We start from the raw sequence: 15,657 nt of genomic DNA, 5'->3' as shown, positions 1-15,657 counted from the left end.
TCAGACTCTGAAAAATCATATTGACTTACTGAGTCAATATTTTGTTCTGAGCCAATATGGCATTCAGAGTATCTATTTCAAGAACTCCCTTCTTCTGAGACATCCCATTACTTACAGGATTCCTCTCAGAAGTGTACATGAACTGGTTATTAGCAACCATGTCAATGAGTTCTTGAGCTTCTGTAGGCGTTTTCTTTAGGTGAATGGATCCACCTGCAGAAGTATCCAATGACATCTTAGCTAATTCAGACAGACCATCATAGAATATATCCAGGATAGTCCATTCTGAAAGCATGTCAGAAGGACACTTTTTGGTCAGTTCCTTGTATCTCTCCCAAGCTTCATAGAGGGATTCACCTTCTTTCTGTCTGAAGGTTTGAACATCCACTTTAAGCTTACTCAGCTTTTGAGGAGGAAAGAACTTGGCTAAGAAAGCCGTGACCAGCTTATCCCAAGAGTTCAGGCTATCTTTGGGTTGAGAGCCCAACCACACTCTAGCTTTGTCTATTACAGCAAACGGGAAAAGCATGAGCCTGTAGACTTCAGGATCTACTCCATTAGTCTTAACAGTATCACAGATCTGCAAGAATTCAGTTAAGAACTGAAAAGGATCTTCAGATGGAAGTCCATGAAACTTGCAGTTTTGTTGCATTAGAGAAACTAATTGAGGTTTCAGCTCAAAATTATTTGCTCCAATGGTAGGGATGGAGATGCTTCTTCCATGTAAATTGGAATTAGGTGCAGTAAAGTCACCAAGCATCCTCCTTGCATTATTATTTTCGGCTGCCATCTCCTCTTCCTGTTCGAAAATTTCTGCAAGGTTATCTCTGGATTGTTGTATTTTAGCTTCTCTTAGTTTCCTCTTCAGAGTCCTTTCAGGTTCAGGGTCTTCTTCAACAAGAATGTTCTTGTCCTTGCTCCTGCTCATATGAAAAAGAGGGAACAGAAAAAATAATAATAATAGGAATCCTTTTTACCCAGGTATAGAGGTTTCCCTGTGTGAGTAGAAGAAGAAAAGAATGTAATGTAAAAAAGGGAAGAAGAGAAAATTCGAACACAGATGGAAGAAGGGGTTCAAATTTGGGTGAGATGAAGTGTTAGTAAATGAATAAATAAATAGAAGGAGATGAGAGAGAGAGAGAGGATTTTCGAAAATAAAATTTTGAAAAGGGGTTAGTGATTTTCGAAAATTAGGAATGAAATCAAATTAAAATTGAAAATTGAAATAATTAGTTAATTAAAAGAACTTTTGAAAAAGAGGGAAGAGATTTTCGAAAATTAGAGAGAGAGAGTTAGTTAGGTAGTTTTGAAAAAGATAAGAAACAAACAAAAAGTCAATTAGTTAGTTGAAAAAGATTTGAAAATTAATTTTGAAAAGATAAGAAGATAAAAAGTTAGAAAAGATATTTTAAAATCAAATTTTTGAAAAAGATATGATATGAAGAGATATGATTTTGAAAGAGATAAGATAAAAAGATACTTTTGAAAAGATATGATTAAAATTAGTTTTGAAAAAGATTTGATTTTTAAAATCACAATTAATGACTTGATTCACAAGAAATCACAAGATATGATTCTAGAACTTAATGTTTGAATCTTTCTTAACAAGTAAGTAAAAAACTTGAAATTTTTTTGAATCAAAACATTAATTGATGATGTGATTTTCGAAAATATGATATAAAGATAAGAAAAAGATTTTGAAAATATTTTTAAAATTTTTGAAAATAAATAAGAGAAATGAAAAAGATTTGATTTTTGAAAAAGATAAGATTTTTAAATTGAAAATTTGATTTGACTCATAAAAACAACTAGATTTTAAAAATTTTTGAAAAAGTCAATCCAAATTTTCAAAATTTATGAGTGAAAAGGGGAAAGATATTTTTTTGATTTTTTAATTTTTAATGAAGAAAGAGAAAAACATGAAAAAGACTCAATGCATGAGAATCTTTTATCAAAACATGTAATGAATGCAAGAACACTATGAATGTCAAGGTGAACACCAAGAACACTTTGAATGTCAAGATGAACACCAAGAACATATTTTTGAAAAATTTTTTATGAAAAGAAAACATGCAAGACACCAAACTTAGAAATCTTTAATGCTTAGACCTAAGAATTCAAGAATGCATATGAAAAACACCATACAACACAAAACAATACAATATGAAGATCAATCAAGAAGGTTTATCAAGAACAACTTGAAGATCATGATGAATGCAATGCATGAATGCATTTTTTTCGAAAAGTGCAAATGGAGATGCAATTGACACCAAACTTACAATTGACTCAAGACTCAAACAAGAAACACAAAATATTTTTTATTTTTATGATTTTATGATTTTTTTGGATTTTTTTTTCGAAAATTAGTGTGAAAAAGAAAAATAAGGATTCCAAAATTTTTAATATGAATTCCAGGAATCTTGTACTCTTAGTTTAAAGCTCCAATCTGAGGGTTAGGCATGGCTTAATAGCCAGCCAGCTCTAGGATATAAATCAGGCATGCAACAGCTGATATTCCAATTAACTTGCCTCTATGTTGATGGTTGGAAGCCACTATCCAAAAGAATTAGACATGGCTTTACAGCCAGCCAGGTTTCAACATGCTTCATGAAACACTAGAATTCATTCTTAAAAATTTAAAATAATTTTCGAAAACAGATGAGAAATTTTTGAAATAATTTTTTTTTTGAAAAATTTTTGAAAATAAAACAAAAAGAAAATTACCTAATCTAAGCAACAAGATGGATCGTCAGTTGTCCAAACTCGAACAATCCCCGGCAACGGCGCCAAAAACTTGGTGTTGTTGCCGAACCAACTTGGCACTGATGTTACCGGACCAAAACTTGCCAAAAACTCGAACAATCCCCGGCAACGGTGCCAAAAACTTGGTATGCGAAATTGTTACTCTGAGGTTGTAAAATTTGTTGTTCATTTTCTCCCTGGCAATAACGCCAATAACTGGTGCACAATACCATGGTCCAAACATAACTTCACAATTTTGCACAACTAACCAGCAAGTGCACTGGGTCGTCCAAGTAATAAAACCTTACGTGAGTAAGGGTCGATCCCACGGAGATTGTTGGTATGAAGCAAGCTATGGTCACCTTGTAAATCTCAGTCAGGCGGATATCAAATGATTATGGAGTTTTCGAATAATAATAATGAATAAACTGAAAATAAAGATAGAAATACTTATGTAATTCATTGGTGAGAATTTTAGATAAGTGTATAGAGATGCTTTCGTTCCTCTGAACCTCTGCTTTCCTGCTGTCTTCATCCAATCCTTCCTACTCCTTTCCATGGCAAGCTTTCTGTAAGGGCATCACCGTTGTCAATGGCTACATCCCATCCTCTCTGTGAAAATGGTCCGATGCGCTGTCACTGCATGGCTAATCATCTGGAGGTTCTCGATCATACTGGAATAGGATTCACTATCCTTTTGCGTCTATCACTACGCCCAGCACTCGCGAGTTTGAAGTTCGTCACAGCCATCCCTTCCCGGATCCTACTCGGAATACCACAGACAAGGTTTAGACTTTCCGGATCTCAAGAATGGCCATCCATGGGTTCTAACTTATACCACGAAGATTCTAATTAAGAGATCTAAGAGATACTCATTCAATCTGAGGTGGAACGGAAGTGGTTGTTAGGCACGCGTTCATAGGGAATGATGATGATTGTCACGTTCATCACATTCATGTTGAAGTGCGAATGAATATCTTAGAAGCGGAATAAGTTGAATTGAATAGAAAAACAGTAGTACTTTGCATTAATTCAAGAGGAACAGCAGAGCTCCACACCTTAATCTATGGAGTGTAGAAACTCTATCGTTGAAAATACATAAGTGATGAATGTTCAGGCATGGCCGAATGACCAGCCCCCAAACGTGATCAATAGATCAAAAGATAATCCAAAGATGTCAAATACAATAGTAAAAAGTCCTATTTATACTAAACTAGCTACTAGGGTTTACAGAAGTAAGTAATTGATGCATAAATCCACTTCCGGGGCCCACTTGGTGTGTGCCTGGGCTGAGCTTGAAGTTTACACGTGCAGAGGCTTCTTCTGGAGTTGAACGCCAAGTTGTAACATGTTTTTGGCGTTCAACTCTGGTTCGTGACGTGTTTCTGGTGTTTAACTCCATACTGCAGCATAGAACTGGCGTTCAACGCCCTTTTGCGTCATCTAAACTCGACCAAAGTATAGACTATTATATATTGCTGGAAAGCCCTGGATGTCTACGTTCCAACGCGATTAGAAGCGCGCCATTTTGAGTTTTGTAGCTCCAGAAAATCCATTTTAAGGGCAGGGAGGTCTGAATCTAACAGCATCAGCAGTCCTTCTTCAACCTCTGAATCTGATTTTTGCTCAAGTCCCTCAATTTCAGCAAGAAAATACCTAAAATCACAGAAAAACACGCAAACTCATAGTAAAGTCCAGAAATGTGAATTTAACATAAAAACTAATAAAAACATCCCTAAAAGTAACTAGATCCTACTAAAAACATACTAAAAACAATGCCAAAAAGCGTATAAATTATCCGCTCATCATACGTGCACGCGTGAAAACCCTAACGTTGGAGGAAACGTTGGAGGTTGATAAACCGCTATTTTACGGTTTATCTTGTGCTCAATTGAGTGGATTTTATCAATCTTTCATACACTTGTTCTTACAAAATGCATGGCTTTACATTCTCCTTCCTGATTTTGTGCTATGATTGAAAACATGCTTCTTTGGCCTTATATTTTTTAATATTAATCCTCTCTTATTACCATTAGATGCGGTGATATGTGCGTTAAGTGATTACAGGGATTACAGGACAAGAATGGCTTGGAGAACGGAAAGGAAGCATGCAAAAGTGGAAGGAATTCAAGAAATTGAAGGAATTGCTGAGTTGTCCAGCCTGACCCTCTCGCACTAAATTGATCATAACTTGAGCTTCAAAGGTCCAAATGAGGCGATTCTAGTTGAGTTGGAAAGCTAACATTCGGGGCTTTGAAATGATATATAATTTGCAATAGTGTCCGTACAGCTAGGCGACACGAACGCGTGCTCCACGTGGAAGAATCGCAGTGACGAAAAACCAGCGTGGCAGATTTTGCAACCAGCGATTTCTGCGTTGTTTCTGACCCAGTTTTCGGCCCAGAAAACACAGATTAGAGGCTATAAAGCGGGGGAATGCATCCAACAACTGTGACAACATAAGAACAACTTTCCATATTCACAATTTTAGATTTTAGATGTAGTTTTAGAGAGAGAGAGGCCCTCTCCTCTCTCTTAGGATTTAGATTTTTAGGATTAGGATTCCTCTCAGTTTATGGTTATTTCTCAATTCCAGGTTCAATGTTCTTTTAATTTAGTTTCTCTTATCTACTTTTATTTACTCTATTACCTTAGTTGCTCTATTTCAATTGGTAATTATTTATTTAGCCAAATTGGCTTATGAACTTTTCATGTTAGATTTCAATTTCTATTTAATGCAATTTGAGGTATTTCAGATTTATGATTTTAATTTAGCTTTTTACGTTCTTAGCTTTAATTGATGAATTGATTAAGGGGAGACACTTGAGTTGGAATGCTCAAGTGCTTAGTTAAATTGGACGTTGTAGGCTAATTCTGTACCTACTAACGCTAGACCTCCCAAAGGGAGAGGACTAGGATTTGTGGGTAAGGGTTAGTTCAATCACTAGACTTTCCTTTATTTAGTAAGGGTTAACTAAGTGAGAACAACAACCTTTTTAATACTACACTTGAGAGAATTCCAACAAAGATGGAACTTCCAAATTAATTCTCTTGTTGATTTTCATTACTTTAATTTATATTGTGCCCATTGCCCAAACTCCAAATTTCCCAGAAAACTCATAAACAATAATAAATACACCGCCCTGCAATTCGTTGAGAGACGACCCGAGGTTTAAATACTTCGGTTATAAATTTTATTGGGTTTGCTTAAGTGACAACCAAAACTTTTGTAAGAAAGGATTCTCTGTTGGTTTAGAAACTATACTTACAACGTGATTATTTTTATAAAATTCTTTACTGGCAGAAATCAGATCGTCAAAATGGTGTCGTTGCCGGGGAATTGCAAACGTGAGCCTTATTATTGGTTATTGTAAATATTTTATTTTGCTTGTTTATTTGCTTTTATTTTTGTTTTTTTTTAATTTTTATTAGCTATTATGAGTTCTCACCCCCGTCGCTTTGAGTTTAGTTCTAATGCTGTAAAAAATAATGGAATCTATAAAAGGAACAAGCATCAAGGTCAAAACAATCAAAGATGGAAGGAGCCACGAGGATCTGATAAATCCTTTAGGCAACAACACCATCCAAGATACCATGGACCACGACCATTCCACAATGCATGTGAAGAGCCACTAAACTACTATGGTCAAGAGCCATTCCAGGGAGCGTACCAAGAAGATGAATATGGTGGACCCCCTTACCAACAAGTCCCACCATATGCTTATGAACCACCTCCTCAACACAACTCTGGACCACCATACTCACAAGCCCCCTACTACCAAACACCATCACATGATTCTAACCCTTATCCACCATATCAACCACCCTATGAGCCATTTGAGCCATACATAGATCCACCCCAATCCCAACCCAGTTACTCCCAAAGACCACCACCTCCATATACACCACATCCATATCCATCAATCCAATAGCCTTATGATCCTACTTATGATATCTGAGCAGAACAAGAGTCAAGGAATCGTCTCAAGGAAACAATGGATCAATTTCAAGCAACCCTGTGTCAATTGGACCGAGCGGTAAACCAAATAGCACCCGAAGCTTTCATGGCTAAAGAATCTCAACTTGAGAACAAGGAATTGAAGTGTGCTGTGCAACAAGTGGAAAAGATGGAGAGTGATGAACTACCCTCTTATCATGAACCTTTCCTCCCAGGTAATGAGCCCTCATATCCACCTCAACCTTCAATGCATGACACTCTTGGTGTTCTTCTTCAAGGGCAAAGAGAGATGAAATGGGGAGTACTAGAATTCGCGACTGCCTTGACCGAGGTAGTAAATCAATTAGCTTTCCAACATCTGAGCACTCAAAGTACTCCCATGGCTACATGTGGAGAATCAAAAGAAGAGCGTAGCATGAAGGAGACACTAGCAACTCTGGTGGAAAATGAGGAACATGGCTTTGTATTGGAACAAGTGGAGGAAGCCATAATAGTTGCAGAGGAAGAAGTGGTTGAAGATTTAGGAGATGCTGAACCTCCATGGGAATCTAGAATTGTAGAGTACTCCTCCAATAAGATTGAAATTGATGTCAAGAAGGCTAGTGCACAACCTCCATGGCATATTCCTTATGAAGACTTGGATGGGATAAAACAAGAAGTAAGTTCCCTTGGTGATAAGGATCATGCATCAAGTCCTCCTAGTGATAAATCTACATCCGCAAATGAACTCCTTGAATATGAAGACTCTTCTTTGATTGAGTCTGCAAATGATGTGCAAGTAGAAGCCCTTCGAAAAGGATGGACAGGAGTTGAGTACGCTTTGTCAAGTATGTTGGAGACTTCTCTACCTAGGATGCCATCTACTCATTCACTTGAGTGGGTAAAGCTTCTCTCTATTCGCTTTACTGTCCCACTTGAGTATGGTATTCATGAAACGGATGGTCAACTTAGGAATCTTTGTGGCATTAAGCATAAGAGAAGAATGTTTAGTGGTTGGAATTGCAAATCAAGGCTCATCAAGGTTGATATTTCAAGAGCTAGAAGTAAGGGCTCAACTGATGATAATTTGGGTGGATCTAAAAGAAGAGTTTGGTACTCCGTAGAGAATTCAGATTGCTTACCACCCGGATGGAATCATCATGTTCCACTTGAAGACGGGTGCAAAAACATGATTTGGGATCCGGGCATACACAGGGATCCACTTTGGGAGCTCAAAGCTTGTGAAGAACTTCCTCAAGGCTTGGCAATTTCACTTGAGAATGATGAAGATTATTGGAAGTCTAAGCATTGGTGGTAGCTTCAGGATGAGTTCAAGCACATGCCTCCATGACAAGTAGCTCGCCAAATGTCCAACTTAAGGACTTTAACTAAAAGTGCTAGGTGGGAGACAACACACCCTGGTATAATTGTTCTTTCTTTATTCTTAATCTTATTTTTTTTATTTTCATTTGTGTTCATTCATAATTTCTTCATAGTCATCTGCATTCTGCATCTTGCATTCTACATACTGCATAAAAAAAAAGAAGAAGAGCACGCGATGCGTAACCGTCATTGACGCGTCCGCGTCATACGTGCATTCAGAAGAAAAGAAAATTGAACAGAAAGTCACGCGAGAGCGTGGCTGGAGGCGTGCCTTAGGCACAAACATGCCCACGCGGCTGCGTCATTTTGAAAAATAGCCTCCCACGCGTCCGCGTCACCCATGCGAACGCGTGCCCCTGAAAATTCACGTAAAAGAGGTGTATGGCAGCAAGTTATGATGGAGTGGGTGAAAACATGTTTTCTATGGTCTTAATTTGCTAATATTAATCCTCTCTTATTACCATTAGATGCCTTGATATGTGTGTTAAGTGATTTCAGAGTTTGTAGGGCAGGAATGACTCAGAGGATGGAAAGGAAGCATTCAAAAATGGAAGGAATACAAGAAGTTGGAGAAATTGCTAAGCTGTCCAGCCTAACCTCTTCGCACGCAAACGGTTATAACTTTAGCTGCAGAGGTCCAAATGATGCGGTTCTAGTTGCGTTGGAAAGCTAACGTCCGGGACTTCGATTTGATATTTAATATGTCATAGTTACCCTGACGCTATGCGACGCGACCGCGTGACTCATGCGGCCGAGTTGCAGTGACGAAAATCAGCGTGTTTGAATTCACAACCAGCGAATTCTGGGCTGTTTCTGACCCAGTTTGTGGCCCAGAAAACACAGATTAGAGGCTATAAAGTGGGGGAATGCATCCATTCATCATCAAGCTTTCATATTCACAATTTTAGGAGTAGATGTAGTTTTTAGAGAGAGAGGTTCTCTCCTCTCTCTTAGGATTTAGTTTTAGGATTTAGGATTATTTCTTCTTCATCACAGGTTCAATGTTCCTTTTATTTATTTTCCAAATTTAATTTATGAACTCTTCCATGTTACATTTAATATCTTCATTAGTGCTAATTGAGGTATTTCAGTTTACTATTGCTTTCTTTTGTTTACATTATTGTTATTCCAATTTGAAGACATTTTTATTCCAGCAAATTTACTTTTTTCCCTTTTGGCCTTGGTTAAGAAAGCAGTAACTCAGGAGTTATCTTAGCTCAACATAATTGATAACTGTTATCTTTGCTAATTAAACTGAACTTCAATAATGCCAACCTTTTCATAGGAAATAAATAGGATTTGAAGATCAAACTAATTAGTCCCTTGACTTTCCTTTGCTTTAGTAAAGGTCAACTAAGTGGAATTAAGATTCAACTTTTATTATTATTGATAAGGATAACTAAGTCTGGACTTCCAATTTTTCATACCTTGCCAAGAGTCTATTTTATAGTTATTTATTTTATTATTATTATTTTATTTTACTTGTCATATAACATATTCCCTCCTTACTTCCAAAACCCCCAATTTACAAAACTCATAACCAATAATAAGAACATACTTCCCTGCAATTCCTTGAGAAGACGACCCGAGGTTTAAATACTCGGTTATCAATTTTAAAGGGGTCCGTTACTTGTGACAACCAAAACGTTTGTACGAAGGGATTTCTGTCAGTTTAGAGACTATATCTACAACGCGACTGTTTTTATGAAATTCTTTACTGGTAAAAATCCTAACGTCAGTGGGGCTGGAATGATGCTAGCAGCAAAAGCCCTATCACGCGAACGCGTCACCCACGCATCCGCGTCATTTTTCAAAGTATGGCTATTCACATGATCGCGTCAACCACGCGAACGCGTCACCCAGATTTTTGGAAAAATGCATTTAAAACAGAGAGTTGCGCGAACGCGAGGCTGCCCTCGCGGCAATAGCACAAATCAGACCACGCGATCATGTGACCCACGCGTCGGCGTCACCTGAACTTATCGCACAACACACGACCGCGTCACCCACTCGACCGCGTCACCCACGCGTCCGCGTCACCTGCGCTGCACAGCTTATCCAGATCAGCGTCAATTATCTTATCTTTTCTTCCCCAATCCTAATTTTTTCTTTCCCCTTCTTATTTCTTTCTTCTTCCTTCTTTCTTCTTTATTCTTTCTTACTTTCTTCTTCTTCATCTCTTTAACTTCTCATCCCTCTTCACTTCCATTCTATTTTATTTAATTTATTTGAATACCTTCATCCATTGCATTTTAATTTTGTGCATATTTTTATTTACTTTTTTAAATTTATTATTTTACCATTGGTGTAAATTTTTCTTATTCAACTGTTACATCTTTTCTGGTATTATTTTGGTGCTTAGCGACTTATTTGACAATGTTGGGTGATATTATTTTTCTGTCAATGTCAATCCTTTATGATATCTGTATTCCTTTTGCATTGACATGAATTTATATTGTCTTTCATTACCCACACTTCTACCCCATTTGTTGCAATTTTTGCACTATTGATATGCCATTTGCTTCTATTATTTTCTCACTTGCATGTTGTAGCTATCATGTAATTGAGACCCTCATTATTTGGCATTAACCCACCCAGACTTTATTTATTTTCTTATCTTTATTTCTGGGTTACTTTTTCTTATTTTTCCTCTTCTTTCAGGTTGGCCATCGAGAAAGGGAAAGAGAAACTTCTACATGGGGAGACAAACAAGTCCATCTGCACAATCCTTGGAGAAAAGCATTGGTTGAAGCAACCCACCCACTTGCGCATCTCAGCATGCACCGAGGACGGTGCAATATTTAAGTGTGGGGAGATCGACACCGATCTCCATGGGTTAGTTATTTTCTTCTCAACACCAATATTTTACTTTATTTGTTAGTTCATTGTTGCATTTGCATGTTTGATTGCATATTTGTTTGATTTTGTGCATATTTTACCACCACTTGGTTAAAGTGATATTTTCTTTTTCAAGAAACTTTTTATAACATTTCACTAATTTAAATTAAAATTTTTATTGAACTTGTTTGAAGAAATTTTATACTGGAACATGGTTTTAAGCTCGAACACACAAAACCTATGAGATTTCGAGCCTATTTGATTGGTTGCATTTTATCAACCAATATTTTATTTTTGGTGTGTGTTTTTCTCTCTAAAATTGTGATCTTTGTCTTGCTTGATTCTATATTTCCATTGTTTAATGTATGCATGCACTTATATGATTGAGGCTTTGTCTCACTGAGCTTACATACCCATATGGCCTTAACCTTTCATTATCCTTTGCAAACCAATTTGAGCTTATTTTACCCCTTTTATTCTTTACTCTAGCACATCATTAACTCTAAGCGAAAAATAATAATGTCCTTAATTTGAATCCTTGGTTAGCTTAAACTAGTGAGAGTGCTTATGATTTAAGTGTGGGGAAATTGGATTTAGAAATATTTGGTTTGAGAATTGGGTGTTGTGTATTCTTGAGAAAATATGAACAAGAATGTTCAGGACAGGTTCATGCATTCAATAATTTAATCATATGCATTGAGAAAATAATATAGATATATATAAAAAAATAAAAAAATAAAAAAAAGAGAGAAAAAGAAAAGAAAAATAGCAAATAAGTAAAAGGGGACAAAATGCCCCAAAGTAAATGGTTAAAGCAATACATATGTACTGTACTTGAAATTAGGATGCATGAATATATGGAAAAGTTAATGGATAGTTAGATGTGGTATTATGATTACATGGATTGTCTAAAGTTAGGTGGAAATTTTAAGTTAATTAAGGATTCAGATTTTAGTCCACGGCCAAATACAATCCTACCTTGACCTTAACCCCATTACAACCCTTAAAAGACCTCTAGAAATGTGTATTTTATGCATTAAATTTTTTGTTGATTGTTAGTGAAATCCAGTTCATGTATGTTCTTGGAAGATTTATTTACTTTTAATAAAGTAGGTAGAAACATTCTGCATATAGTTGCATTCATATAGATAGGTTGCATTTCATACTTTCTACCATTCCTCTTCACTCTTATAGTTTCTCTTAAGCTTAGCATGAGGACATGCTAATGTTTAAGTGTGGGGAGGTTGATAAACCACTATTTTATGATTTATCTTGTGCTCAATTGAGTGGATTTTATCAATCTTTCATACACTTGTTCATACAAAATGCATGGCTTTACATTCTCCTCCCTGATTTTATGCTATGATTGAAAACATGCTTCTTTAGCCTTATATTTGCTAATATTAATCCTCTTTTATTACAATTAGATGCGGTGATATGTGCGTTAAGTGATTACAGGGATTACAGGGCAAGAATGGCTTGGAGAACGGAAAGGAAGCATGCAAAAGTGGAAGGAATGCAAGAAATTGAAGGAATTGCTGAGCTGTCCTGCCTGACCCTCTCGCACTAAATCGATCATAACTTGAGCTTCAAAGGTCCAAATGAGGCGATTCTAGTTGAGTTGGAAAGCTAACATCCGGGGCTTTGAAATGATATATAATTTGCAATAGTGGCCGTACAGTTAAGCGATGCGAACGCGTGCTCCACGTGGAAGCATCGCAGTGACGAAAAACCAGCGTGGCAGATTTTGCAACCAGCGATTTCTGGGTTGTTTCTGACCCAATTTTCTGCCCAGAAAACACAGATTAGAAGCTATAAAGTGGGGGAATGCATCCAACAACTGTGACAACATAAGAACAACTTTCCATATTCACAATTTTAGGTTTTAGATGTAGTTTTAGAGAGAGAGAGGCCCTCTCCTCTCTCTTAGGATTTAGTATTTAGGATTTAGATTTTTAGGATTAGGATTCCTCTCAGTTTATGGTTATTTCTCAATTCCAAGTTCAATGTTCTTTTAATTTAGTTTCTCTTATCTACTTTTATTTACTCTATTACTTTAGTTGCTCTATTTCACTTGGTAATTATTTATTTAGCCAAATTGACTTATGAACTTTTCATGTTAGATTTCAATTTCTATTTAATGCGATTTGAGGTATTTCAAATTTATGATTTTAATTTAGCTTTTTACATTCTTAGCTTTAATTGATGAATTGATTAAGAGGAGACACTTGAGTTGGAATGCTCAAGTGCTTAGTTAAATTGGACGTTGTAGGCTAATTCTGTACCTACTAACGCTATACCTCCCCAAGGGAGAGGACTAGGATTTGTGGGTAAGGGTTAGTTCAATCACTAGAATTTCCTTTATTTAGTAAGGGTTAACTAAGTGAGAACAACAACCTTTTTAATACTACACTTGAGAGAATTCCAACAAAGATGGAACTTCCAAATTAATTATTCTTTCATTTAAGGCTTTTTATTTTAATTACATAAATTCTCTTGTTGATTTTCATTACTTTAATTTATATTGTGCCCATTGCCCAAACTCTAAATTTCCCAGAAAACTCATAACCAATAATAAATACACCGCCCTGCAATTCCTTGAGAGATGACCCGAGGTTTAAATACTTCGGTTATAAATTTTATTGAGTTTACTTAAGTGATAACCAAAACTTTTGTACGAAAGGATTCTCTGTTGGTTTAGAACTATACTTACAACGTGATTATTTTTATAAAGTTCTTTACTGGCAGAAATCCGATCGTCAAAATGGCGCCGTTACCGGGGAATTGCAAACGTGTGCCTTATTATTGGTTATTGTAAATATTTTATTTTGCTTGTTTATTTGCTTTTATTTTTGTTTGTTTTTTTTAATTTTTCTTAGCTATTATGAGTTCTCAGCCCCGTCGCTTTGAGTTTGGTTCTAATGCTGTTAAAAAGAATGGAAGCTATAAAAGGAACATGCATCAAGGTCAAAACAATCAAAGATGAAAGGTGCCACGAGGATCTGATCAACCCTTTAGGCAACAACACCCTCCAAGATACCATGGACCATGACCATTCTACAATGCATGTCAAGAGCCACTAATCTACTATGGTCAAGAGCCAATCCAGGGAGCGTACCAAGATGATGAATATGGTGGACCCCCTTATCAACAAGTCCCACCATATGCTTATGCACCACCTCCTCAACACAACTCTGGACCACCATACTCACAAGCCCCCTACTACCAAACACCATTACATGATTCTAACCCTTATCCACCATATCAAACACCCTATGAGCCATTTGAGCCATACATAGATCCACCCCAATCCCAACCCAGTTTCTCCCAAAGACCACCACCTCCATATACACCACATCCATATCCATCAATCCAAGAGTCTTATGATCCTACTTATGATATCTGAACAGAACAAGAGTCAAGGGATCGTCTCAAGGAAACAATGGATCAATTTCAAGCAACCCTGCGTCAATTGGACTGAGCGGTAAAGCGAATAGCACCCGAAGCTTTCATGTCTAAAGAATCTCAACTTGAGAACAAGGAATTAAAGTGTGTTGTGCAACAAGTGGAAAAGATGGAGAGTGATGAACCACCCTCTTATCATGAACTTTTCCTCCCAAGTAATGAGCCCTCATATCCACCTCAACCTTCAATGCATGACACTCTTGGTGTTCTTCTTCAAGGGCAATGAGAGATGAAATGGGGAGTACTAGAATTTGTGACTGCCTTGACCGAGGTAGTAAATCAATTAGCTTTCCAACATCTGAGCACTCAAAGTACTCCCATGGCTACATGTGGAGAATCAAAAGAAGAGCGTAGCATGAAGGAGACACTAGAAACTCCGGTGGAAAATGAAGAACATGGCTTTGTATTGGAACAAGTGGAGGAAGCCATAATAGTTGCAGAGGAAGAAGTGGTTGAAGATTTAGGAGATGCTGAACCTCCATGGGAATCTAGAATTGTAGAGTACTCCTCCAGTAAGATTGAAATTGATGTCAAGAAGGCTAGTGCACAACCTCCATGGCATATTCCTTATGAAGACTTGGATGGGATAAAACAAGAAGTAAGTTCCCTTGGTTATAAGGATCATGCATCAAGTCCTCCTAGTGATAAATCTACATCCGCAAATGAACTCCTTGAATATGAAGACTCTTCTTTGATTGAGTCTGCAAATGAGGTGGAAGTAGAAGCCCTTCGAAAAGGATGGATAGGAGTTGAGTATGCTTTGTCAGGTATGTCGGAGACTTCTCTACCTAGGACGCCATCTACTCATTCACTTGAGTGGGTAAAGCTTATCTTTATTCCCTTTACTGTCCCACTTGAGTATGGTATTCATGAAATGGATGGTCAACTTAGGAATCTTTGTGGCATTAAGCATAAGAGAAGAATGTTTAGTGGTTGGAATTGCAAATCAAGGCTCATCAAGGTTGATATTTCAAGAGCTAGAAGTAAGGGCTCAACTGATGATAATTTGGTTGGATCTAAAAGAAGAGTTTGGTACTCCGTAGAGAATTCAGATTGCTTACCACCCGGATGGAATCATCATGTTCCACTTGAAGACGGGTGCAGAAACAAGATTTGGGATCTGGGCATACACGGGGATCCACTTTGGGAGCTCAAAGCTTGTGAAGAACTCCCTCAAGGCTTGGAAATTTCACTTGAGAATGATGAAGATTATTGGAAGTCCAAGCATTGGTGGTAGTTTCAGGATGAGTTCAAGCACAAGCCTCCATGACAAGGAGCTCGCCAAATATCCA

General features: G+C 37.1%; 1 non-coding gene across 1 annotated transcript; it reads left to right on the top strand.

Moving 5' to 3' along the window:
* The first annotated feature begins 289 nt into the window (after positions 1-289).
* Positions 290-397, top strand: LOC112760311 (small nucleolar RNA R71). Its single transcript, XR_003180758.1, has one exon. It is a non-coding gene; the product is annotated as a small nucleolar RNA R71 (small nucleolar RNA).
* Positions 398-15,657: the final 15,260 nt, after the last annotated feature.

Source organism: Arachis hypogaea, chromosome 16 (assembly GCF_003086295.3).
Source record: "Arachis hypogaea cultivar Tifrunner chromosome 16, arahy.Tifrunner.gnm2.J5K5, whole genome shotgun sequence".
In the NCBI taxonomy this organism is placed as follows: Eukaryota; Viridiplantae; Streptophyta; class Magnoliopsida; order Fabales; family Fabaceae; genus Arachis; species Arachis hypogaea.
The sequence above is the reverse complement of the archived record's forward strand: the minus strand, read 5'-3'. Positions and strand labels throughout refer to the sequence as shown.